Below are 26,818 nucleotides of genomic sequence, written 5' to 3' on the forward strand. Positions count from 1 at the left end.
GGGCAAGTGCTTTATAACATCATCAAAGGGGCGCTGCAATACGATGCAATCAAAATCACCGATCAGAGATTTTCCCATATATGGTCTTTGTTGATTGTGAATCGATACTAATTGTATTGATTCCACTCAGTCGATACAGCTGCAAGCGTTTCACAGATCATACAAAGCAACGGTATTGATGCCTGGTTTGTATGTACTTTTTATAAAAAAATAAATTAATGTAGTCTATTAGACCTTTGTATTAAATCGCTCTGCAAAAAGTCATTTTATATGCTAATAAATCATTGTTATGCTAATGCAAAATTTCATCATAGCCGCAACTCAGTTTACTCCGATGTGCAATGTCATCTTTATCTCGATCCTGTGAGTGTACAATTTTATATTAAACTTCATTTACTGAGTGAATACAAGACCACTTATGTGCTGATGTCCATTTTTATCATAGCTGTGATTCATTCAGCCATTCACTCACTTAGCCACAAACTCACTCAGCCACACACTCATTCAATGACTCACTCAACTACTCAGCCGCTCACTCACTCAGATATTCACTCACTCAACTACTCACTCAATCAATAATTAACTCAACCACTCAACCAATCATTCAACCACCCACTCAATCACTCAACCATCATGCTCTCACTTACTCAGCCACTCACTCACTCAGTCACTCAACCACTCGCTCTCTAAACCACTCGCTCATTCAACCGCTCGCTCACTCAACCATTCACTCACTCAACCACTCGCTTGCTCACTCTACCACTCACTCACTCACTCAACCCCTCACTCAAACTTTCACTCAACCCCTCACCAAACCACTCACTCAACGACTCACCAGAATCCTCTTGGCTTGGGGACTCACTTAACCACTCACTTAACCACTCACTTAACCATTCACTTAACCACTCACTAGAGCAACCACTCACTCACTTAATGACTTACTCAACCACTCAACCAATTACTTTCTCACTCACTCAGCCGCTCACTTCCTTCACTCAGCCACTCACCCTTTCACTCAGCCACTCACTCATTTAGCCACTCACTCAGCCACACACTCAACCACTCAGCCGCGCACTCACGAAGCTACTTACTCACGAAGCTACTTACTCACTCAACCACTCACTCACTTAATCACTTACTCAACCACTCAACCATTCACTCAATCAGTCACACTCACTCAACGATGGGAGCTCCAGGGCATGCTGCGTGCTCGCCAGGAGGGGCTGGGCAAGATGGCGTAGTCGCTGGAGCAGCTGCGGGCGCGGCACCGCCGCTCTCACCCTGGCGGAGTGCAGCAACACAGTGGGGCGGCATCAGCGGGACACTCTGGACAACACAGGCAAGGTGCGCGCCAGCCACTCACTCACTCATCCACTCGCTCACTCACTCACTCAGCCACTCATACAACCACTCACTCACTCATCCACTAACTTAAACCACTCACTCAACTACTCACTCAACCACTCACTCAACCACACACTCATGCGCTCAACCACTCACTCATTGGTTCAAACACTCATTCAAATACTCATTCAACCACTCACTAATTCACTCAACCACTCACTCACTGAACCACTCACTCGCTCACTCAACCACCCGCTCTCTCAATGAACCAATCGCTCCATCAACCACTCATTCAGCCACTCACTCAACCATTCACTCACTCACTCACCCAGCCACTCACTAAACCAATCAGTCACTCAATCATGAATTAAACCGCTCACTTCACTCAACCCCTTACACACAGGCTCATCACCTGTGTCTCAACCATCTTACTGAGTAACATAACTCTTTTTTTAGAAGTGACCTGGCCACAAATGATAGGTCAACAACGTTCCTTATGTGGAAATTTATAGCAGCCAACTACTATAAACGCCTGTTTCTAAATGTGTAGGGAAAATCCAGAGGACTAGAATAAAAATCCACTTGACCACGGAGAGAACATGCAAACTCTAAATATACAGGTGTCAGGGTTGGGATCTAACCGACAACATCCTGTATACCAGACGAGGTAGTTAACATTGTATCCGGGCAAGCCGTACATCGAGCTGGAGTGGACCATGCGGTCCATCCCTATCGCGTGAGTGGCTCCAACTGTTGTTATTGTGTTCATATGTGTGTGGTCTGCTTGTGTGTATGCGTGTGCCGCACTGCGCTATGAACCCAACTTGACCAGGCTGTTGTCCCACTCGCCCGACTCGTTGAGAGGCTTGCCCACCCCCCAGGGCGTTGTCGTGAAGATACCGCTGGGAGGAAGAATATCTCACAATACTGGAAGAGGTGAGGACTACACAGTGATTAACTGAGTGGGTGTGTAGGTGAGTCGGTGGGTGAGTCGGTGGGTGAGTCGGTGGGTGAGTCGGTGGGTGAGTCGGTGGGTGAGTCGGTGGGTGAGTCGGTGGGTGAGTCGGTGGGTGAGTCGGTGGGTGAGTCGGTGGGTGAGTCGGTGGGTGAGTCGGTGGGGTGAGTCGGTGGGTGAGTCGGTGGGTGAGTCGGTGGGTGAGTCGGTGGGTGAGTCGGTGGGTGAGTCGGTGGGTGAGTCGGTGGGTGAGTCGGTGGGTGAGTCGGTGGGTGAGTCGGTGGGTGAGTCGGTGGGTGAGTCGGTGGGTGAGTCGGTGGGTGAGTCGGTGGGTGAGTCGGTGGGTGAGTCGGTGGGTGAGTCGGTGGGTGAGTCGGTGGGTGAGTCGGTGGGTGAGTCGGTGGGTGAGTCGGTGGGTGAGTCGGTGGGTGAGTCGGTGGGTGAGTCGGTGGGTGAGTCGGTGGGTGAGTCGGTGGGTGAGTCGGTGGGTGAGTCGGTGGGTGAGTCGGTGGGTGAGTCGGTGGGGTGAGTCGGTGGGTGAGTCGGTGGGTGAGTCGGTGGGTGAGTCGGTGGGTGAGTCGGTGGGTGAGTCGGTGGGTGAGTCGGTGGGTGAGTCGGTGGGTGAGTCGGTGGGTGAGTCGGTGGGTGAGTCGGTGGGTGAGTCGGTGGGTGAGTCGGTGGGTGAGTCGGTGGGTGAGTCGGTGGGTGAGTCGGTGGGTGAGTCGGTGGGTGAGTCGGTGGGTGAGTCGGTGGGTGAGTCGGTGGGTGAGTCGGTGGGTGAGTCGGTGGGTGAGTCGGTGGGTGAGTCGGTGGGTGAGTCGGTGGGTGAGTCGGTGGGTGAGTCGGTGGGTGAGTCGGTGGGTGAGTCGGTGGGTGAGTCGGTGGGTGAGTCGGTGGGTGAGTCGGTGGGTGAGTCGGTGGGTGAGTGTCGGTGGGTGAGTCGGTGGGTGAGTCGGTGGGTGAGTCGGTGGGTGAGTCGGTGGGTGAGTCGGTGGGTGAGTCGGTGGGTGAGTCGGTGGGTGAGTCGGTGGGTGAGTCGGTGGGTGAGTCGGTGGGTGAGTCGGTGGGTGAGTCGGTGGGTGAGTCGGTGGGTGAGTCGGTGGTGAGTCGGTGGTGAGTCGGTGGGTGAGTCGGTGGGTGAGTCGGTGGGTGAGTCGGTGGGTGAGTCGGTGGGTGAGTCGGTGGGTGAGTCGGTGGGTGAGTCGGTGGGTGAGTCGGTGGGTGAGTCGGTGGGTGAGTCGGTGGGTGAGTCGGTGGGTGAGTCGGTGGGTGAGTCGGTGGGTGAGTCGGTGGGTGAGTCGGTGGGTGAGTCGGTGGGTGAGTCGGTGGGTGAGTCGGTGGGTGAGTCGGTGGGTGAGTCGGTGGGTGAGTCGGTGGGTGAGTCGGTGGGTGAGTCGGTGGGTGAGTCGGTGGGTGAGTCGGTGGGTGAGTCGGGTGGGTGAGTCGGTGGGTGAGTCGGTGGGTGAGTCGGTGGGTGAGTCGGTGGGTGAGTCGGTGGGTGAGTCGGTGGGTGAGTCGGTGGGTGAGTCGGTGGGTGAGTCGGTGGGTGAGTCGGTGGGTGAGTCGGTGGGTGAGTCGGTGGGTGAGTGGTTGAGGGAGTAGGTGAGTGAGTGTGTTAGAGAAGTGGGTGTGTTGAATGTGAGTGAATAGATGAGTGTGTGGAGGAGTGGATTGTTGAGTGAGTCGTTGGGTGAGTGAGTAGGTGGGTGTGGGTTAGAGATTGAGTGGGTGGTCGGTGATTGTGTGAATTAGTGGGTGGGTGGGTGAGTGAATGGTTTGAAGTGATTGAGTGGGTGAGGGAGTGGGTGAGAGGTGGGTTGGTGAGTGGATTAGTAAATTGGTGGGTTAGAGATTGAGTGGGTGGGTAATTAGGTGATTGGGAGGGTGAGTGGGTGAGTGGCTTAATGGGTGAGTAAGTCGGTGGGTGAGTAGGTGAGTGCCTGGATAAGTGAGTGTATGGGAGCAGGAGTGGGTGGATGGTTGATTAGGTGGGTGAATAGGTGAGTGGGTGGTGGGTGGGTGAATTAATGAGTGATTGCTCGAGTGAGAGCGTGGGTAGTTCAGTGCGATATTGTGTGGGGGAGTGGGTGAGTGAGGGGTTGAGTGAATAGGTTAGTGGGCGGGTGAGTAGATTGTTGGGTGAGTGGGTGGGTGAGTCAGTTAGTGGGTGGGTGAGTGAATATCGAAGGTTGAGCAGGTGAGTTAGTGTGTGATTGGGTGGGTGGATGAGTCAAAGAGTGAGGCACCACGGTGGTGAGATGTTAACTACCTCACCTAGTATACAGGATTTTGTGAATTCGATCCCATCCCTTCCACCTGTATATTTGGAGTTGGCATGTTCTCCCCGTGGTCGTGTGGATTTTGCTCCGGGTCCTCCAGGTTTTCTCTCCAGATTTAAAATCAACATGCATTTAGAGGATGTGGCTGCAATGAATGTCTTCATGATAATCCACTTCGTTAACCTATCATTTGTAACCAGGCCACTTCTGAAAAATATTAATTTAGTTATCTGAACCTTTTCAGGTAAAATAAAAAAGATTGTTTAATTTAGTTTATTGGGTGGGTGAGTTGGTAGGTGTGTTATTGAGTGATTTGGTGGGTAGGTTAGAGATTGAGTGGGTGAATGGGTGGGTGTGTGAGTGGGGGTGTGAATAGTTGAGTAGGTGAGTGGATGAGTAAATGGTTGAGTGAGTGGATTAGAGATTGAGTGGGTGGCAGGGTGAGTGGGTTTGTGAGTGGGTTGGTGGGTGTTTGAATGGGTGAGTGGGTGGAGTGCCGTGGTGGCGAGCTGTTAACTACCTCGCCTTTTGTACAGGAGGTCGTAAATTCGATCCCGACCCTGACGCCTGGTCACGTGGAATTTTCTCCAGGTGCTCCGGGTTCTCCCTCCACATTTAAAAACATGCAATTATAGAATTTGATATTTGTGGTCAAGTGGTTTTTGAAAAAAATATATATAGCTGAGTGCCTTACCTGGTAAAATCAAAAAGCGTAATTTTAATTTAGTGTGCAGATGAGTGGCTGGGTGGGTGAGTGGATGAGTGAGTGCGATGTTTGATGGGTAGTTGGTCAGTGGCTGGGTGAGTGAGTGTGAGCTAGAGATTGAGTGGGTGGCTTGGTGAGTGTGTGCTTGGCTCGGTGGTTGAATGAATGGATGGTTGAGTTAGTGGGTGGGTGTTTGAGTGTGTGTTATCGTGGGTGGGAGAGTCAGAGAGTGGAGTGCCATGTTGGCAAATTGTTAACTATCTTGCCTGGTATTTTTAAGTTCGTAGGTTCGATCCAAACCCTGCTTCTCAAAACAATCTATATAGCTCAGTGGGCCTTACCTGGGAAAAAAAATGTTTGATTTAGTTAAGGGTGTTGGTGAGTGGGCGGGTGGTTGAGTGCATCAGTGTGGGTTTGAGATTTAGTGGGTGGCTTGGTGAGTGGGTAAGTTCGAGTGACTCAGTGGTTGAGTTTGTGGGTGGTTACGTTAGTAGGTGATTAAATTAGTGGGTGGGTCAATAATTACGTTGGTAGTGGGTGAGTGGCTGAGTGGCTGAGGGAGTAGGCGGGTGGTTGGCTGGGTGAGTAGGTGGGTTATAAATTGAGTAGGTGGCAGGGTGAGTGGATCTGAAAGTGGGTGAGTGAGTAGGTGCACGGCTGGGTGAGTTAATGAGTGGATGGATGAGTGAGTGGGTGAGTGTGTGGGTGCATGGATGTGTGGGTGGGTGAATGTGTGTGGGTAGGAGGTTAGTTGGGTAGTGCGTGAATGGGTGGGTTAGAAATTGAGTGAGTGGGTTAGTCACTGGGTGAGTGAGTGGATGGGTGGGTTTGTGAACTTTGGTTAAGAGATTGAGTCAGTAGCAGGGTTTGTGTGTGGTTTAGAGATTGAGTGGGTGGTTGGGTGAGTGGGTGGATGGGTGAGTGGGTGGGTTAGAGATTGAGTGGCTCGGTGAGGGAGTATTGGGTGGGTGAAGTGAGTTGGTGGGTCGGTGAGTGCGTGGGTGGGTGATTCAGTAAGTGGGTGAGTGAGGGGTTGGGTGAGCGATGGGTTGAGTGGGTGTGTTTTTTGTTCGTGAGTTTGTGGGTGGGTGAGTGGGTCAGTTAGTGGTTGGGTGAGTAAGTGGGTGGGTGAGCAAGTGAGTGAATGGGTGTGTTGGTAGGTGAGTGTGTAGCTTGGTGAGTGGTCGTAGGGTGAGTGGGTGGGTGAGGAAGTGGTTAACTGAGTGAGTGGTAGGGTGGGTGAGTTGTTGACTGAGTGGGGTCAGCGAATGGGTGGGTGAGTTGTTGACTGAGTGGGGTCAGCGAGTGGGTGGGTGAGTTGATGTGGGAGGTTGAGTGGGTACGTTAACGTGTGAGTGATTGGATGGGTGAGTCAGAGAGTGAGGCGCCAAGGTGGTGAGATGTTCACTGCCTCGCCTAGTATACAGGAGATTGTGGATTCGATCCTGACCCTGTCGCCTGTATATTTGGAGTTTGCATGTTCTACACATGGTCGTGTGGATGTTGCTGCAGGTCCTCCGGGTTTTCCCCTCTGCATTTAGAATCAACATGCGTTTAGAGGATTTGGCTGCAATAAATGTCTATGTGATAAGCCACTTCGTTTATCTATAATTTGTTCAGGGGTCTATTCTGAAAAGGATCTATATAGCTCAATGGGCCTTACCTGGTGAAATAAAAAGTAGTTTAGTTTAGGGGGTAGGTGGCTCGTTGGGTCGGTAGGTCTGTTGCAGGTCGAGTAGGTGGCAGGGTGAGTGGGTGAGTAGGTAAGTGGCTGGGTGAGTGGGTGGGCTGGTGAGTGTGTGAGTTAGAGATAGAGTGGGTGGATGGGTGGGTGTATGATTGGGGGAGTGAAATGGTGAGTGGATGGGTGAATTAATTGTTGAGTGAGTGAGTCAGTGAGTGGGTGTGTAGGTGGGTGCGTAGGTAAGTGGTTAGCACGGTGTGTGGGTCTTTGAGTGGGTATGTGGCTGAATGGGTATGTGGCTGAATGGGTATGTGGCTGAATGGGTATGTGGCTGAATGGGTATGTGGCTGAATGGGTAGGTGAGTGGGTATGTGGCTGAATGGGTATGTGGCTGAATGGGTAGGTGAGTGGGTATGTGGCTGAATGGGTATGTGGCTGAATGGGTAGGTGAGTGGGTATGTGGCTGAATGGGTAGGTGAATGGGTATGTGGCTGAATGGGTATGTGGCTGAATGGGTATGTGGCTGAATGGGTATGTGGCTGAATGGGTAGGTGAGTGGGTATGTGGCTGAATGGGTAGGTGAATGGGTATGTGGCTGAATGGGTATGTGGCTGAATGGGTAGGTGGCTGAATGGGTATGTGGCTGAATGGGTAGGTGAGTGGGTGGCTGCGAGTCAGAGAGTGGAGCCCCATGGTGGCGAAATTTTAACTACCTTACCTTTTGTACAGGAGGTTGTGGGTTCGGTCTCGATCTTGATGCCTGTATAATTGGAGTTTGCATGTTCTCCTCGTGGTTGATGGATTTTTCTCCGAGACCTCTGGGTTTTCCCTCCATATTTATCAACATGCATTTAGAGGATCTGGATGCTATAAATATCTACGTGATACTCCACTTGATTAAACCATAATTTGTGGCCACGTTGCTTCTGAATAAGATCTATATAGCTCTGTGGGCCTTACCTTGTAAAAACAAAATTGTTTACAGTTGGGTGAGTGGGTGGTTGAGTGCGTAGGTGGGTGGGTGAGTTGGTGGGTGGGTTGTTGGGTGATTGAGTTAGTGAGTGCATGTGTAATACCGTTGAGGACTCTTGGACGCCGGGGTTGAGGCACACGTATTCATTTCGCAACAGTTGTCACAACCGCGGACATACAACACTGGAGGGGGTATCGGCCCCCCTCACCCGGCTAGCTGGGAATACACTGCTAGCTATCTCTGACCTACCTCCTAGTCCTCCACTAACGGGCTAGGGGAGGCTGTCTGGCCCGACACTGGTAAGTCGGGCTACGGTACCCGGAGTCCCAGAGCACTAGCTCTGGTTCTCGGGACCACGCCGCTGGCTCGGTCCTGCGCGGCCCTGACAAGGGCGGCGTCCCAGGGGAGTCCAGGGCTCTAGCTAGACGATCTTCGCTCTTCACTGGTTTAGTTTTAACATTCTGCCCCGAGCCCTCTGACACATCCCCCTTTATACTCAACCCCCGCTGAGGGGTGGGGCCCGGGCTGCCTGGTGCGGACGTCGTTGAGAGCACCCCCCGTGCACTCACGTAGCCCCGCCCACTGTGTTTGTTTCCCATAAGCTGCCATGCATAACGGCTCTCTCTCTAACACCCCTACACATGTGTAGGTGGGTGCGTGGATGAGTGGTTTAGTGCGTGGGTTAGAAATTGAGTGCGTGGCAGGGTTAGTGGGTTTGTGAGTCGGTTAGTTGGTGGCTTTAGTAGTTGAGTGGGTGAGTCAAAGAATTGAGCGCTACGGTGGCAAGATGCTATACAGAATGTTGTGGGTTCGATCCCGACCCTGACGCCTGTATATTTCACTCCACATTTAGAAACATGTAATAAGAGGAATTGGTTGCAATAAATGTTACAGTGACTTTGTTGAACTATCATTTGTGGTGAGGATGCTTCTGAAAACAATCTTTATAGCTCAGTGGGCCTTACCTGGTAAAAGAATATCTCACATTACCAGAAGAGGTAAGGACTACATATAGAGTGGGAGATTAACTGGGTGGGTCTGTGAGTGTGGGTCAGTCATTGAGGAAGTAGGTGAGTGAGTGTGTTAGAGATTGTGGGTGATAGGGTAAGCCATGGGTGACGTGAGTGGGTGTGTTGTTTGGGAGTGAATAGACGAGTGGTTGGGTGAGTGGCTGGGTGAGTGGGTGGGTGGGTAGGTGAGTGGGTTAGAGATTGATTGGGTGAGTTAGTGGGTGGCTGAGTGGGTGGGTGGGTGAATGGGTTTAGAGATTGAGTGGGTGGTGGGTGGTTGGGTGAATGAGTGGGTGTGTGGATTTGTGAATGGTTGAGGTGAGTGAGTGGGTGGGTCTGCACGTGAGTGGGTGTGGGAGTGGGTGAGAGGTGGGTTGGTGAGTTGGTGAGAGGATTAGTGAATTGGTGGGTTCGAGATTGCGTGGCTGGGTGAGTGAGTCGGTTAGAGATTGAGTGGGTGGCAGGGTAAGTGGGTGGGTTGCTTAATGGGTGTGTGAGTGGGTGGATGAATAGGTGAGTGGATAGGTGCATGGTTTAGTGGGTGGGTGAATAAGTGAGTGGGTGGGTGAGTGGATTGTTGCGTGAATGTGTGGGTGGTTGAGTTTTTGGGTAGATGGGTGTGTGAATATGGGAGGTGAGTTCGTGTGTTAGTGGGTGGGTGAGTCGGAGAGTGAGGCACCATGGTGCCGAGATGTTAACTACCTCGCCTAGTATACAGGAGGTTGTGGATTTTATCCCAGCCCTTCCGCTTGGATATTTGGAGTTTCTATGTTCTCCCCGTGGTCGCGTGGAATTTTCTCCAGGTTGTCCCTCCACATTTGAACATGCAGTTATATAATTTGGTTGCAATAACATTCTACGTGAAAAGCCACTTAATTGAACTGTCATTTGTGCTGAGGTGGCTTCCAACAAAGATCTATAGCTCAGGGCCTTACCCAGTAAAATGAAAAACAATTAAATATTCGTTTATTGTGTGGATGAGTGGGTGCGTGCGTGAGTGGGTGCGTGGGTGGATGAGTGAGTGGATGGGGTGATGCGTCGTAGGTGAGTCGCTGAGTGAGTGAGTGGCTGGGTGCATGAGTGTGAGTTAGAGATTGAGTGGGTGGCTTAGTGAGTGGGTCAGTGTATGAATGGCTCAGTAGTTGAGTGAGTGAGTGGGTGATTGAGTGAGTGGGTGAGTGTGTGGGTTAGTGGGTGGGAGAGTCAGACAGTGGGGCGCCACGGTGGCGAGATGTTAACTACCTCGCCTGGTATGCAGAACGTTGTGGGTTTGATCCCGACCCTGACACCTGTATATTTCCCTCCACATTTAAAATCAACAAGCATTTATAGGATTTGGCTGCAATACATGTCATAAGCCACTTCGTTGACCTATAATTTTTAACCAGGTAATTTCTGAAAAAGATGTTTAGCTCTGTCGGCCTTACCTGGTAAAATAACCACAATTTAGATTTAGTTTAGTGTGTTGGTGAGTGGGCGGGTGAGTGGGCGGGTGAGTGCGTGGGGAGTGGTTGAGTGTGAGTGGCTCGGTGGTTGAGTTAGTGGGTGGTCTAATAGGTGAGTGGATAGGTGCATGGTTTAGTGGGTGGGTGAATAAGTGAGTGGGTGGGTGAGTGTATTGTTGCGTGAATCTGTGGGTGGTTGATTTTTTGGATAGATGGGTGTGTGAATATGGGAGGAGAGTTCGTGTGTTAGTGGGTGGGTGAGTCGGAGAGTGAGGCACCATGGTGCCGAGATGTTAACTACCTCGCCTAGTATACAGGAGGTTGTGGATTTTATCCCAGCCCTTCCGCTTGGATATTTGGAGTTTCTATGTTCTCCCCGTGGTCGCGTGGAATTTTCTCCAGGTTGTCCCTCCACATTTGAACATGCAGTTATATAATTTGGTTGCAATAACATTCTACGTGAAAAGCCACTTAATTGAACTGTCATTTGTGCTGAGGTGGCTTCCAACAAAGATCTATAGCTCAGGGCCTTACCCAGTAAAATGAAAACCAATTAAATATTAGTTTATTGTGTGGATGAGTGGGTCGTGCGTTAGTGGGTGGGTGCGTGGGTGGATGAGTGAGTGGATGGGTTGATGCGTCGTAGGTGAGTCGCTGAGTGAGTGGCTGGGTGCATGAATGTGGGTTAGTGATTGAGTGGGTGGCTTAGTGAGTGGGTCAGTGTATGAATGGCTCAGTGGTTGAGTGAGTGAGTGGGTGATTTAGTGAGTGGGTGAGTGTGTGGGTTAGTGGGTGGGAGAGTCAGACAGTGGGGCACCACGGTGGCGAGATGTTAACTACTTCGCCTGGTATGCAGAAGGTTGTGGGTTTGATCCCGACCCTGACACCTGTATATTTCCCTCCACATTTAAAATCAACAAGCATTTATAGGATTTGGCTGCAATACATGTCATAAGCCACTTCGTTGACCTATAATTTTTAACCAGGTCATTTCTGAAAAAGATGTTTAGCTCTGTCGGCCTTACCTGGTAAAATAACCACAATTTAGATTTAGTTTAGTGTGTTGGTGAGTGGGCGGGTGAGTACGTGGGTGGGTGGGTGAGTGGGTGAGTGTGAGTGGCTCGGTGGTTGAGTTAGTGGGTGGTAGTGGTTGGTTGAGTTAGTGGGTGGTGGAATGTTTTGGTGGTTGAATTATTGGGTAGTTGAGTGATGTTTGGGTGGGTGAATAATTACGTGGTTAGTGGGTGAGTTGCTGAGGGAGTGGTTGGGCGAGTGGGTGGGTTAGAAATTGAGTGGGTGGCATGGTGAGTGGATGTGTATGTGACTGGGTGAGTAGGTGAGTGGCTGGGTGAGTATGTGAGTGGATGGATGAGTGAGGGGGTGAGTGGGTTTGTGGATGAGTGAGTGTGTGGGTAGGAGGTTACGTGAGTAGTGGGTGGGTTATAAATTGAGTGAGTGGGTTAGTGACTGGGTGAGTTGTAGTTGAGAGAGTCAGTTTAAAAGTGAGTTGGTGGGTTAGAGATTGACTGGCTCGGTGAGTGAGTGCTGGGTGGGTTAGTGAGTTGTTGGGTGGGTGAGTGTTAGTGGGTGGATGATCGACTGGGTGGGTGGTTGAGTGAGTAGATAGGTGGGTGGGTTGCAGTGACGTGTGGTGAGGTCAATGGCTGGGGAGGCACTGGCTTGTGTCAGAGCCAGATTCACACACTGAGGGGGATGTGGCCTCACGGAGGGGGGCGTGTTAGACGCATCCCCCTCAGTGAGGCAAATGTGATGGCTGCCTCCCCTGGTGCTTTTTCATTGCAGTTTCATGACGAGACCAGCGAGCCTAAATATCTTTATACACATACGTGAAATAAGTTACCTGGAGTATGGAAGGCGAGGACATGAAATGAAGGGGTCTACAAACATTACATTGGTGACATACTGAGATAGTAACAGGCACGCGCTTATTGCCCGCGCTCCATCCAGTTACTGAGGGGTTGCGTAATCAGGGGAGGCTGAGCTCGTCGCTGCCTCACCTCTCGTCTCTTCCTGTATTTGCAGCGGAGCTCCGCAAATTTGGCGATTTTGACTATAAAAATGATTGGAATCGTACAGAAATGACATTTATAACACAGATCAGTGAACGAGTGAGTTAGCGGTTGAGTGGGTGGCAGAGTGAGTGGGTGAGTGAGTGTGTGGGTGGCTTTCATAGTTTAGTGGTTGGGTGAGTCAGATAATGAGGCGCCACAGTGGCGAGATGCAAACTCCCTCGCGAAAGCCGACGTGTTAAACTGGTATATTGGAATTCGTAGGTTTGACCCCAACCCTGATGTCTGTATATATGGAGTTTGCATCTTCTCTCGTTGTCACATCGATTTTCCTCTGATTCCTTCGGGTTTGTTTAACACGTAGACTTTCGCGACCAATATCATCCATAATAGAGGTTTCTTTTTTGGGTTAGATCGCATAAATATATAAATGTGTCGTTAAAACCCACCACCACCCGACACAGCCAACTAGTAAGGGTTGTCAGAACATGCCAATTTGTAACTAGTACAGCTCACGGTGTGTTGGAGAGTCAAGCCACAACATTTACAATCTGAGTACAACGTTTCGCCAGTAATTACAACTACCTTCATCAGGCGACAGCCAGATTTGTGGAGACATTCACCTGTTTCGTTCCTTATGTAGATGCGTAGATGTGGTGCCTGTTTTTATCATTTGCCTGTTATCATTCGCCTGTTATCAAGTTAAAAGTAGAAATAGTTATTATTGTTGTAATCACGTTATAAGTATAAATAATTGTTATTTCGTTAAAAGTAGAATTAATTATTGTTATCAAGTTCTAAGTGGATATAATAATTACTGTTCTCATTCGCCTGTGGTTGTCATTTGCCTGCTGTTATTTTTCGCCTATTGTTATCAAGTTAGAAGTAGAAAGTTATTATTGTTGTTATCATTCGCCTGGTGTTGGTAGCGCACGTCTCTAATCCAGCACTGTGGATGGTAGCGAGGGCTGGTGAATCACCGCACAATGATGTTGGCAAATCACCTTCCCGTGGGCGTCGAGGTGCCATAACCTGACTCGCCAGGAGAAGGCAGTAGAGCAAGTGGACTAATCGCCATCTTCACCTGTACAGGGATAGAGTGTTTCACCCTCACACACATGGGTTTTCTCCGGGTACTCCGATTTCCCCCACTGGTATAAACACTCGTCATTAATTAGCGCATAATGCCTCCATAGAGGACCGCAGAGCTTGGACAATTGTTGGAGCTGGCTCACAACGTGGCTTCCTTCCAGCACGGCTGTGGTTCCTCATGCCTCTGAGTCGTTCTTGTGCGCGCTATAAAACTTAATTATTACTATTATTCGCCAGGCGGTGGTGTTGCAAGCCTGTAATCCAGCAGTGGAAGGCAGGAAGGGTGAGTGGATCACACAGTGAATGTTGTGAAACCCCCTTCCCGTGGGCATCGAGGTGCCTTCTCCTGGCTGGCCAGGAGAAGGCAGTACAGAAAGTGGGATAATCGCCATCTTTGCCTGTACGGTTTAAAGTGCTGCCCCTCGTATGCGTGGGTTTTCTCCACTTGACTGTGACTCAGTGTGGATCTCCTGGAGTAAGTCTATTTTATTATTATAAAGAATTAAAGGGGCTGTTTGATGACACGACTAGAGAGCTGGCTTGCACTGCAGGGAACTTAATATTCAACTTGGATTCCGCAACCCTCAATGGCCATTTTAAGTTAAATTTGTGCATGTAAGACTCGCACAAACAACCATACCCAGAAACCCATAGACTCCAACAGAGACTCATACATTACTACAGACACTCACTCACACAGCGACCCCATACTCACAGAGACCGATAGACATGCACAGAGACCCATAGCCTCACACAGAGATCCATACACTCAAAGGCCCAAAAACTCACAGAAATCCATAGATTCGCACAGATGTCAATAGAATTTGAATTTGAATATTTATTTATACTGGATGAATCTGATGAGCTATAACGATGTTTTCACAGACGTCCAATCGGGTGGGTCAGAAAATAACAACAAAAATACAATACAAAAACATCACAGGAAAGGTAAACAAATTGTTTCGAAATATACAAATTAAACTGAACTCTTTTTATCTTACCATAGACTCATACAAACATGTTGGACTCGCACAGAGACCTTAACCACTAAACCTCGAACAATTAAAACCCTCTAAACCCCTAACTATCTAAATCCATAACCATCTAAACCGCTAACCCTCTCAACCCATTTACCCTTACAACCCTAATCTTTAAACCCCTCGCCCTCTAAAAGCTTAAACTCTAAACCACCAAAACACTAACCATCTCAACCCCTAACCCTCTAAATTCCTATACCCCTAACCCTCAACCCCTTTACCCTTAAAACCCTAACCCACCAAAACCCTCACTCTCTAAACCCCTTATTCTTTTAACCCTAACCGTCTAAGCCATTAAAAACCAAAACTTCTAAACCCTCTGAATCCCTAACCCTCTAAACCTTGAAACCCTAACCTTCTAAAACCCTAAATCCTTAACATTCTAAATACTAACCAATCTAAACCACTACCCTCTAAAGAACTAACCCTCGAGACCCCTAACCCTCTGAACTCATAACCTCCTAAATCCTCAACCTCTAAAACCCTAACCCTCAAACCCCTAACGTTCTAAAACCCTAAATCTGTAACCTAATCCGAACACATTTAAACCCCAACCCTCTAAAGAACGAACCCTCTAGACACCTAACCCTTAAAACACCTATGCCCCTAAAATGCTAACCCTCTAAACACATAATCCACTACACCCGGAACCCTCTAAACCCATAAAGGTTTTTTGTTGTTAGATTATGTAAATATAAACGTGTCGTTAAACCAACCACCACCTGAAACAGCCAATTAGTAAAATTTGTCACATCAACAAAAAGTGCCATTTAGTGTTGGAGACTAACGAAAAAAAACTTTATTATGGACAATATTAGTTGTGAAAGTCTACGTGTTAAACCCTCAACTCTCAAACCACTAAACCCCTAACACTGTAAATCACTAACCCTTGAAACCCCGATACCTCTAAACCCCTAAACACATACCCTTATAACCTCAACTACTAACCATCTAAACCATTCAACATCCAACAATCGAAACACAAAAACCTCTAAATACGTAACTCTCTAAACCCCTAACCCTCTAAAACCCATAAACCTCTAAACACGTAACTCTCTAAACCCTCTAAACTCAAAACGTTCTAAACTCTATCCCTCTAAACACCAAATATTCTGAAGGACTTTCCCCTTAAGACCCCAACCGTCTAAACACCTCACCCTATAAAACCGCAACCCATAAACCCCCAACACTCTTAACTGCCTAAACCCTTAACCTTATAAACCCCAAACCGTCTAAACCCCTCAACCTGTAAAACCGTAACCCACTAAACCCCTCACCTTATAAACCCCTAATCCCCTAAACATCAAAACCTCTAAACCCATAACCTTCTAAAACTCTTCTGTGAACAGGTGTCTTTTATACAGGTAACAAGCCGAGATTAGGAGCACTCCCTTTAAGAGTGTGCTCCTAATCTCAGCTCGTTACCTGTATAAAAGACACCTGGGAGCCAGAAATCTTTCTGATTGAGAGGGGGTCAAATACTTATTTCCCTCATTAAAATGCAAATCAAGTTATAACATTTTTGACGTGCGTTTTTCTGGATTTTGTTGTTATTCTGTCTTTCACTGTTCAAATAAACCTACCATTAAAATTATAGACTGATCATTTCTTTGTCAGTGGGCAAACGTACAAAATCAGCAGGGGATCAAATACTTTTTTCCCTCACTGTAAACCCAAAACCCTATAAACTCCTAACCCTCTAAACCCCTTTACCCTCTAAACTCCTTTACCCTTAAACCCCTTTACCCTGAAAACCCTAACCCTCTAAAACCCTATACCCCAAATAGCCTAATCCTCTAAACACCTAACCCTCTAAACCCCAACCCTCTAAACCCCTAACTCTCGAATCCCCTCAACCCCTAAACCCTATAACCCTCGAAATCCCTAAACCTCTAAACCCCTTATCCCTGAAATAACCCAAAACCTCTAAACCCTTAACTTAATAAATCCCTAACCCTCTAAACCCCTAACCCTTTGTGTGGAATGTGGTGGGGGTGGGATCATGGGGTGGGTGGGTGCAGGGTGTGTGTGGTGGGTATGGTGATAGTGGTCGTGGTTCACAACGATCCGTGACCACCACCACCACCTCTACTGTGTGGTGGACCGGCCACCACACAGCAGCACGCGTCGGAGGAGTGAACGGATGGTTCCCCCTATGCGGGCCAGACTCCCTCGCTTCCTCTTCTCCTCCTGCATCACCATCACCTGATCCTCTTTCCTTGTCATCTCCTTCTCCACCATCTTCTCCACCAATGTCTCCTCCACCTGCACCACCATCTCCTCCTCCTGCTCCTTCGTCCATACCTCCTCTGTCTCCCCCCTCATCTCTTCTTCCTGCACCACCAGCTCCTCCACCAGGGTCTCCTCCTCCAGCACCACCAGCTCCTCCACCAGGGTCTCCTCCTCCTGCACAAACAGCTCCTCCACCAGGGTCTCCTCCTCCTGCACCAACAGCTCCTCCACCAGGGTCTCCTCCTCCTGCACCACCAGCTCCTCCACCAGGGTCTCCTCCTCCTGCACCACCAGCTCCTCCACCAGGGTCTCCTCCTCCTGCACCACCAGCTCCTCCACCAGGGTCTCCTCCTCCTGCACCACCAGCTCCTCCACCAGGGTCTCCTCCTCCTGCACCAACAGCTCCTCCACCAGGGTCTCCTCCTCCTGCACCAACAGCTCCTCCACCAGGGTCTCCTCCTCCTGCACCACCAGCTCCTCCACCATGGTCTCCTCCTCCTGCACCAACAGCTCCTCCACCAGGGTCTCCTCCTCCTGCACCAACAGCTCCTCCACCAGGGTCTCCTCCTCCTGCACCAACAGCTCCTCCACCAGGGTCTCCTCCTCCTGCACCAACAGCTCCTCCACCAGGGTCTCCTCCTGCACCAACAGCTCCTCCACCATGGTCTCCTCCTGCACCAACAGCTCCTCCACCAGGGTCTCCTCCTGCACCAACAGCTCCTCCACCGGAGTCTCCTCCTCCTGCACCAACAGCTCCTCCACCAGGGTCTCCTCCTGCACCAACAGCTCCTCCACCAGGGTCTCCTCCTCCTGCACCACCAGCTCCTCCACCAGGGTCTCCTCCTGCACCAACAGCTCCTCCACCGGAGTCTCCTCCTCCTGCACCAACAGCTCCTCCACCAGGGTCTCCTCCTCCTGCACCAACAGCTCCTCCACCAGGGTCTCCTGCACCAACAGCTCCTCCACCAGGGTCTCCTCCTCCTGCACCACCAGCTCCTCCACCAGGGTCTCCTCCTCCTGCACCAACAGCTCCTCCACCAGGGTCTCCTCCTCCTGCACCACCAGCTCCTCCACCAGGGTCTCCTCCTCCTGCACCAACAGCTCCTCCACCAGGGTCTCCTCCTCCTGCACCAACAGCTCCTCCATCGGAGTCTCCTCTTCCTCCACAACAACCGTCAGCCATTTAGAGGCCTGGGTGAGCGCGGAGGATGGGGGCAGCGCCGGCTCCGCTCTGTTAAGAGATGCGCACGACACCGTTCCAACTTCCTGCTACAGCAGAGATCGCACTCTCCCCCCCCCCCACCATCGTGCGGAGATAGATTAACCAGGTTAATAACGATGCTGCAGTAACGCAGCATACCTTTGCCCATCGTGGGTCTGGTTACAAAATGGGCATTAGTCTTGCGATATCACACTGGATGAAAGGCTACATGGCAAAGATATGGCTGCTTCATTATTTGTCCTCACCCAGAAACCAATTATGAAAATACATCCGTATATAACCGAATGTACACGTGGGGTTTGAACTGTACATGTGTTCGTTTGCAGGCGGCAGGGCTGGAACTCACAGAGGGACCTGGGTTTGATGCCCAAACTTGGGCCACTTTCTCCGTGTGGAATGTGGAGTGTGTTCTACCCCCCCCCCCCCCCCGTTTTATCCTGCATTGGTTTCCAAAATCAGAATAAATTATTTAGACTGGATGAAGAGGAATCCGATAAGCTATGAAGCTCTTCTTTCACAGATATGCAGTCGAGGCACAGGGTCAGCAAGTTACAACAACAAACAAAAGAAAATGAGTGCAAAGTGTAAAAATGTAAGCAAGTCACAAAATAACTGAGCATATAAGCACAAAGTACGTAAAATCCTGCCAGTTTTTCAACACTAAATACAAATTTAGGGGTTGTTACGGGAAGAAAGGCGGACAAACACAAGGGTGTTTGGACCCACACACGGGTGTCTACATCCACGTCCGCATCGGTTAACCCTGGGGGGGCATGGGGGCGTTGTGATCCCCCATAGCCCCACCCCTCGGAGAGGATTCTTATAAAAGGCGGGGAGCCAGAGAGCTCGGGTCCAGTGTGTGAGATGCTTACCAGGGAAGACTGAAGACCGGCAGAATAGGCCCTGGAACACCCCTGGCTCGCTGTCCTTGTCAGGGCCGAGCAGGGCAAGCCAGTGGCGCGGCCCCAAGAGCTCCAGGACCGCTGCTCTTGTAAGAGCACGGCCTGGTTAGCTGGGTGCCGGGATCCGTGCTTGACCAGGGCCGGATCAGATAGCCTCCCCTAGCACTCATAGCGGAGGACTGGGAATAGGAGAAGTCAGGGGATAGTGCTAGGGGTGTTTCCCATTGAGTACAGGTGAAGGGGCCGTTACCCCTTCAAGTAATGTTACCGCCTTTTGGTTAAATAAAAGAGTGTGCCTCAACTACGTCGTCTGTCTCCCTGATAACTCACTACACTTGTATAAGTGTAGTGTATCGTGTAGTGTATCGTGTCGTGTATAGTGTAGTGTGTAGGTTAAACGTTGAGTTTTATAAGGGCACCACGAGGTGACCAGCCCCTCCCCACCCAGCCCCACCCCTCCCCACCCAGCCCCACCCCTCCCACCCCCCACCCAGCCCCACCCTCCCCACCCAGCCCCTCCCCTCCTCCCCCAGCCCCTCCCCACCCTCCCCTCCCTCAGCCCCTCCTCACCCTCCCATCTCCACCCAGCCCCACCCCTCCCACCCCCACCCTCCCCTCCCCATATGCACGACAGACAAATAATCCCTGGTGGGCAGTGTGGAATCTGTTGTTCCTACCGGTATAACAGTGGGAAATATCTGAACCGGTCCTGGGCCTCCCCTTGATCGACTCAACCTCAAATGAGTACCTGATACAGTGGGTACACATCACCACGAGGGAGACAAATGCGTGGTGTTGGCTACCCACTCCCCTGTGTACTGTGCCCGTCCTCTGTAGGTCCTCACTAACACCACTTGCCTCAAAAATCTGTTCAGGCTATGAGGGGGATCTTTGTCTTTGTACAGTGGCATTGGCTACGTATAAACTGATACTTTGAACGGAGTTTATAATACAGCATGGCCTATGTGTAACGCATCATATACCGTGAACACAGCACCATGAAAGTGTGTGCTGTATAATACAGAGTATGTGTAAAGGAGCATAGCCTGTGCACGTACTGCAGCGTTACTTTGAACTGAAACGTGGCATGGCCGTTATGTGTAGAACAGCATTTCTTGTGTATATGTAGTGGGTTTCCACAGAGACTGGAGACGTTGCTTAGAGGCAACACGGTTTATTTAAATCTTATAACAGAAGCCCCTTTTACTCCCACTACTTGGGGAGGTATGGCCTCTGGGCTAACGTGCCCTATCACTGGGGCTACGGGCTCTGAGTCCTCCGACTAAGGGTGGCCTAGGGGAGGCTATGCTGACCCGACCCAGCCAAGGCGCGGGTCTCGACCACTGGTCCGTGCTCGGCCCCGGCCCATAAAAGGACGTCGGGTCCCAGGGTCCCAGGGTCCCAGGGTCCCAGGGTCCCAGGGTCCCAGGGTCCCAGGGTCCCAGGGTCCCAGGGTCCCAGGGTCCCAGGGTCCCAGGGTCCCAGGGTCCCAGGGTCCCAGGGTCCCAGGGTCCCAGGGTCCCAGTCTAGCCGGTCTTCAGTCTTCGTCTTCAGAGCACTGCCTCGGGCCGTCCTGGGGTCCGTCTTTTATACCCACTTCGGGGACTCTCCACCCCCGGTACCGCCCCCTTTCTGGAACCTTCCAGGTGGCTCTGGAATAACCCCCCAACCCAGAGGCGTAGCTAGGATATTTTGCGCCCGGGGACGAACTATAAAATTGGCGCCCCCCCCCCCCGTTTAATCACATTTTCCTATTACATCGAATAAGGAATAACAATTTAAATTTTAATGAAACATTGTATTTAAAGAAGCAAATTTATAGAAATTATATTACATGGCTCACTACAGTCACTGTCGCAAACTGGTCAATTACGTAATCAACATCTGTTTTTTTCCAATGTTTCTCTTTCAACGCTAAGAAGAGCAAGATCGCTGAGACGATCTTGTCCCATTGAAGCATGCAAATACGACAAAATAAGTTTCAATTTGCTGAACGACCGCTCACAGCTTGCAATTGAAACTGCTATTGTTAATAACATTTGCAGTGAAATTCGCAAATTCAGAAATATGTCGTCTCCATAAAACACAATAAAACCAAGAAGATCCAAAGGAGTTTCTGGTAGAACTTCATTCCGGTTACTGAGCAGCATTTTGCAATCTTCAATTTCTGTGAAAAGTTCGTGGCCATTGATGTCGGTGTCATATACATTTTCAAAATCTTTGCAATTTCGACGAATTGCATCGACATCTGTGTTGGATAGAAGAGTTTTGACGTCCAGCAGAAATAAAAATTTTGTGTTCAGGTCTTTTAGTCGTAAAAACCGTGTTGACATCTCCTGTTGAAGTCGATAAAATACGCTCTTCATAACGCGCACAATTTCTTCTTCTGCTGAAAGTCCTGCATGTCTTGCCAGTTCTCCTGGCATCTTCCGACGTCGCCTAATTATTCTGTCCACATCGATCCCCCAGGCTGTGCATCTTGTTTTGGCGTTTTCTACAGCAACTTGGCTCAAATCATCACGAAGCTTGATAAATTCATGCTCCAAAGATTCAACATCAGTTGCTGCTTCCTTGAAATTCATAGTAGGATCCTGTAAGCGCTTCTGAACACGATCAATTTTTCCAAGAATGACATTCCAGAAATGTAATAAAACTATGAAGTTAAAATGTAATACGCATGCCTGTAACTGTTCTACATCACTTCTGGTTTCAGGCGTCATAGTTACGTCCTCCGATAATTTGTCTAGCAGCCCTACTAGTTCATCCAGTCCTTCAAGATAGCTTTAACAGCTTCTTATCGTGCACTCCTGCGTGTTTCAGGCTCCAGCTTCACTGTGATGGGCACAGCTTTTTTTAACTCTTCCCAACGAATTGTTGAACGAGAGAAAAACAAATATATACTTTCAACTGTTCCAAAAATGTGACAAGTGGATCCTGTTTAACTGAGTGTACTCCTGCTAAGTTTAAACTGTGGTTGTCACAGTTGACAAACAATGCTCTGTGATTTTTGTCACATATTCGTTGTTGAAGGCCGGATATATGCCCAGTCATCACAGCAGCATTGTCATAACATTGTGCCCAACAGTCGGCTAGAGGTATGTTGTCAGATTTCAGTCTCTCGACGATGACTCTTTCTAGGCTTGCTGCATCTTTTGCATGTATCTCGATATAACCTAAAAATGATTCTTTTATAGTTACTTTTTTAGTTTGAAAATCCACATCCACAAATCTTATGACCTGAGAAAGCTGTTCCCTATGTCCTAGATCAGGAGTTGAGTCAAGTAAGATACCGTAGTACTTGTTTTTCCTGATATCACTCAATTGGTTCTTTACAGTCGACGCAAGTATGTGGATAAATTAATTCTGGATTTCCGGTGACAAATAAGAAACTGATCCCGGATTTTCTCCTGCGTGCTGTACGTGTTTTGCTAACAATGGGTCATACTGCGCAACGAGTTTGATCAGCGCGAGAAAGTTTCCAACATTTTTTTATCATCCGCATTCAAATTTTCCTCATGGCCATGTAGTGCCAAATTTTGTGAAACCAGAAACTTAATACAGGTGAGTATTCTTTGCAATATATCTCGCCAACGTTGTTTTTCCAAATGAATCTGAGCTTGAACCACTGCGTCAATTCCAGTACCATCAATTATCCTTCGTTCGGCTTCCTTCCATGTAGTTAAAGCTGTGGTGCGGTGGCTAGGATTGTTTTCATGAGAATTTATTTTTTCTGGCTTCCTCCACTTGTTGAAACCGTTTGTTAACTCAAACGAAGCTCGTGAGTTTGAACTCGATTATGTAAATAATAGACAACAGAAACAGTAAACAGCTTTATTGATTGGTGAATATAATAGCCACGAACGAGTCACTTCCTCTCCGTTCGCTAGTCGGTGTTTAAACCATGATGATGTAATTGAACGTGCGTGGGCTGCTGCGGCTGCTGCAGCCGCCTGGAGCGTGGTGGTGTCACTAATAAGAACTAAAAATAGGCCGTTGTAGTTTCCGCCACCAAAAAACAGGCCAGTGACTAAGGCTGAAAGACTGCGCCTGTCTGTTGTTTGGGACGTTCTTCCATGTAAGTTCTTAATAGGCGCGCGTACCAAAATGTAATTACATGACATGTAGGCTGTGTGTGGGGGGATATATAAACTTTTAGGTTGAGGTGTAGATTTGTGCAGTAGTTTCAGGCTGCCGCGCCCGCCGCAATAAGTTCTAATGTAACGTTGTAAGCCTACTTTTGGCGCCCCTTTACCTTGGCTCCCGGGGACACGTGTACCCCCCTGCCCCCCCCCCTAGCTACGCCTCTGCCCCAACCCCTCACCTGGGGTCGGGGGGGGGGAACTCGGCCTCTCAACGGTCCCGGTTCTCTCTCTAACTCAGGGTGGCACCCCCTGTCGACTCGTGCCCGCAACTACAGGTAAGCATACAGTGTGGTGTGTGCTTTGCATTTCCGACGCTACATATACAGCAAGAAATACTCTACATAGAGAGAGCATTGCATGTGTGTGTGTGTACTGCATGACACACGGTGTACGGTGTGTAATGCACAGTGATGGGCTGCTGCACCTGTTGACGTTGATGTTGGGGCAGGCAGAGTCCTCGCTCCGGGTCCCGGTGGCGTTGCTCCGGGGGAACGTGCAGAAGAAGGCGTTGGCCAGGAGGCAGGCGGCCTGCTCCTGAGACATCGTCAGCATCAAGCCGGTGTCCCGGCGGAGCAGCGGCAGGGGCTGGGGACACGTGGGGTGCACAGGGCGCAGCGACGTCACACGCGGCAACGGGTGGCACGGGTTGCAGAGGAGCAACGGCGCAATGGTAACACCGATGCAGAGCACTGAGCCTGCAGCACTGGGATGCTGGGGTCTGGATCAAGGAGTTCTGAAATGCACGTAAACCAGATGATTGTTGTACACGTGAGGTTAATGGTGCAGCCCTGCAATTACTTGCTCATGCAACTGCTGGTGAAAGAACCTCCACTAGAGGGAGGTCTAGAGTGCCGATCCGGTGGGTATGTTTTGGCCAACTTTTCCACACTGACCATTCGTCTTGAAAGAGGTGGGAGTACTCGCCATTTAGCCCACTGCACGCGACCCACCGATGGACTGTGGGTGGACAAAACAGGGAATTGTAAGAACCCTGGTCAATGTTTTCAAGGCCAGGCTGGGAGATCGAACCGCGACATTTGAAGTCAATCGTGACAACCATCCCACAGTCATGGCAGCAGCCCTTTTGCAGAAATAAAATAAAATATTGGAGAGGGCTTCACACAAGAAACAAGAAGATTTAGTGGTTTGGACGTGGCTCTCCAATGAGTACAGATAGGGTACCACAAGTAGCGGTGCATACTCGGGCGCAAGGAAATAGAAGCAGAGACAAAGAATGAGATAGATCGATGCAATAAAGAATTGGCAGTGGTGCACCAAGCACGACCCCTTGCTGAGCGCTGAAGCAGCAGCCCCCCCCCATCCCCGGACCCCTCCCCCCACCCTCCACTTCTCACCCTGACGCCACACAAGCCGTGGGTAGGCGATGCCCTCTGGTGGACAAGGCGCGGTACAGGCGGCAGCACGAGACGCCAGCAGCGTTGCGCTGCCAGGGTTACTCTCCCGAACACCTCCGTACACTTACACACACCTACACACACCTCTATACACCTCTATACACTCACCTACACATTTACAAAGACAAAGATCCCCCGTATAGCCTTAACAGACTGTAGGGGCAAGTGCTGTTAGCGAGCACCTATGAAGGCCGGAACGGTACACGAGGGGGTGGGTGGCCAGCACCACGCCCGACCGCCTTTGTCTCCCCAGTGGCGATGTTTACACACCGCACCAGGTACTCATTTAAGGCTGAGTCGACCTTGGGGAGGCCCAGGACCGGTTCAGATAATCGTCACTGGTGTTAGCCGTGAGCGGGAATCGAACCCGGGTCGCCAGGTTCATAGCGCAGCGCGCTAACCGCTACACTACCGCTCCCCACACACCTACACACACACACCTCTACACACTTACACACCTACACACACACACCTATACAACAACAACCGCCATTCGCCACTAAGTGGCGGTGACGTCACCACGACGCTTGTGCCAGGCCAAGTGCACCTTGAGGCCACGTGAAGTGTCGAACGCCCGCTGGCAGGAGGTCACGGGGCAGACCCAGGTGCCACGGGTCGACTGACCGAGATGACCGAGATGACTGGCTGATGCACCACCTGTGGCCCCCTACCGTACCAACTTGCTGTGCTTTAGCCACCCGGCGCTCCGCTCGTTGTTGTGAGCGTCGCTCCTCCGCCCTCCGTTGTTGTTGGAGGGCGACTGCCTCCAACTGCTCAGTAGCGTCCTTCACGAGCCTCCTCCACTGAGGCCGATCTTGACACTGCTGGTACCAGTCATCAGCAAGTCCACTCAGCTCCACGTCCTCCTGTACCACATCACTCAATCTCTTCTCTAGCCCACGCCGCGCCCGTTTAGCCCCCTCGATTTTAGGCATGCGGTAGCTGGGCATGCGTGCTACATGACCCAGCCAACGCAGCCTTGCCTGCCGGAGGAGCTCACCGATGGGACTTTGCCCAGATCTTTCAAGGATTTGTGAGCTCCTCACACAATCCAGCCTGGTTAAACCCAGGATGGATTGTAGGCAGGCCAGCCTAAATGTTTCCAACCGGCGAAGATGCTCCATTAGGGGGGTCCACGTTTCGCAAGCGTAGAGAAGGGAGGGAATGACCGTGGCCGAGAAGACCTGAAGCTTCGTGCGGAGGTAGCTTCCACACAGCGTTACGCAACCGATGAAAATATAATGCCGCTCGACTCATTCGGAGTGAGACCTCTGCTGATAAACTGGAGCCGGTCATAAGCACACTGCCCAGGTATGGGAAACTCTCCACTCTCTCCACAACTGCCCCATCACCGATTGGGAGTTGTGGGGGTGGAGTGTCTGATGGTACAAAATACCCAGGCAGGTGCTTAGTTTTGGTGGGGCTGATCGTAAGGCCCCACCTCTTAGTGGCACGCTCCAGTTTCAGCAGCAGCGTCTCCAACTCCTCTTCTGAATGAGCAGCTATTACCAAATCATCGGCATACATAACGTGGTCGATCAGCCTCCCATTATATCTGTACCAAATGGAAATTCCCCCGGTACAGCTATTGAAGGCTTCACGAACTATGCAGTCGAAATAGATGTTAAATAATGTGGGAGCCTGAGGACATCCCTGTCACACCCCAAGGTGTACAGGGGAAGGCTCTGATTCCCGGCCACGTAGTTTTACCCGGGCCCGCTCACCATCATGAAGGTCCTTAATGATCGTGAGCAGAGGGTCAGGGACTCCGAAAGCACGAAGAACAATCCAGAGCCCAGGCCTACTGATGGTATCATAGGCCTTGACCAGGTCAATAAAGCAGAGATGAAGGTCTTGTTGGAATTCCCTATACCTCTGCTGTAGCAGACGGACAGAAAATATGGCATCTGTACAGGACCGCCCTTTCCTGAAACCGCATTGGGGTTCTGCAAGCCTCTCCTCAGCATGCCTAGCAAGGCGATGTTGAATAATCCTTGCCAGGACCTTTCCCGGCACACTTAGGAGTGAGATGCCTCTGTAGTTGTTACAGTCTGTGCGGTCCCCCTTCTTAAAGAGGGGGACCACCAGGGCATCCTTCCAATCCTGCGGTACCCGTCCAGCGGTCCAGACTGTTGTTATGATGTCATATAGGGCAGTCTGTGCACAAGCGCCACCCTCCCTCAGCATTTCGCTTGGGAGATCATCTCTGCCCGGTGCCTTTCCTGGTCTCAGACTCCAGATCGCCTTCAGTACTTCCTCAACATATGGCACCTCAGCCAGCCACTCACAGGGGGTGACCTCCTCCAATATTTGAGGCACCGCAGCCTCAGCAGGGTTATCCCCACTTTGT

The 26,818-nt window shown here is 50.4% G+C and overlaps 1 long non-coding RNA gene across 1 annotated transcript; it reads left to right on the forward strand.

Annotated features, from left to right (window-relative positions):
- Window positions 1-40: 40 nt before the first annotated feature.
- Window positions 41-16,927, forward strand: LOC144954628 (uncharacterized). Its single transcript, XR_013641296.1, has 3 exons — window positions 41-1,344; window positions 2,177-2,280; window positions 16,902-16,927. It is a non-coding gene; the product is annotated as an uncharacterized LOC144954628 (long non-coding RNA).
- Window positions 16,928-26,818: the final 9,891 nt, after the last annotated feature.

The sequence above is a fragment of the Lampetra fluviatilis genome, unplaced genomic scaffold (assembly GCF_964198595.1).
Source record: "Lampetra fluviatilis unplaced genomic scaffold, kcLamFluv1.1 SCAFFOLD_312, whole genome shotgun sequence".
Lineage (NCBI taxonomy): Eukaryota > Metazoa > Chordata > Hyperoartia > Petromyzontiformes > Petromyzontidae > Lampetra > Lampetra fluviatilis.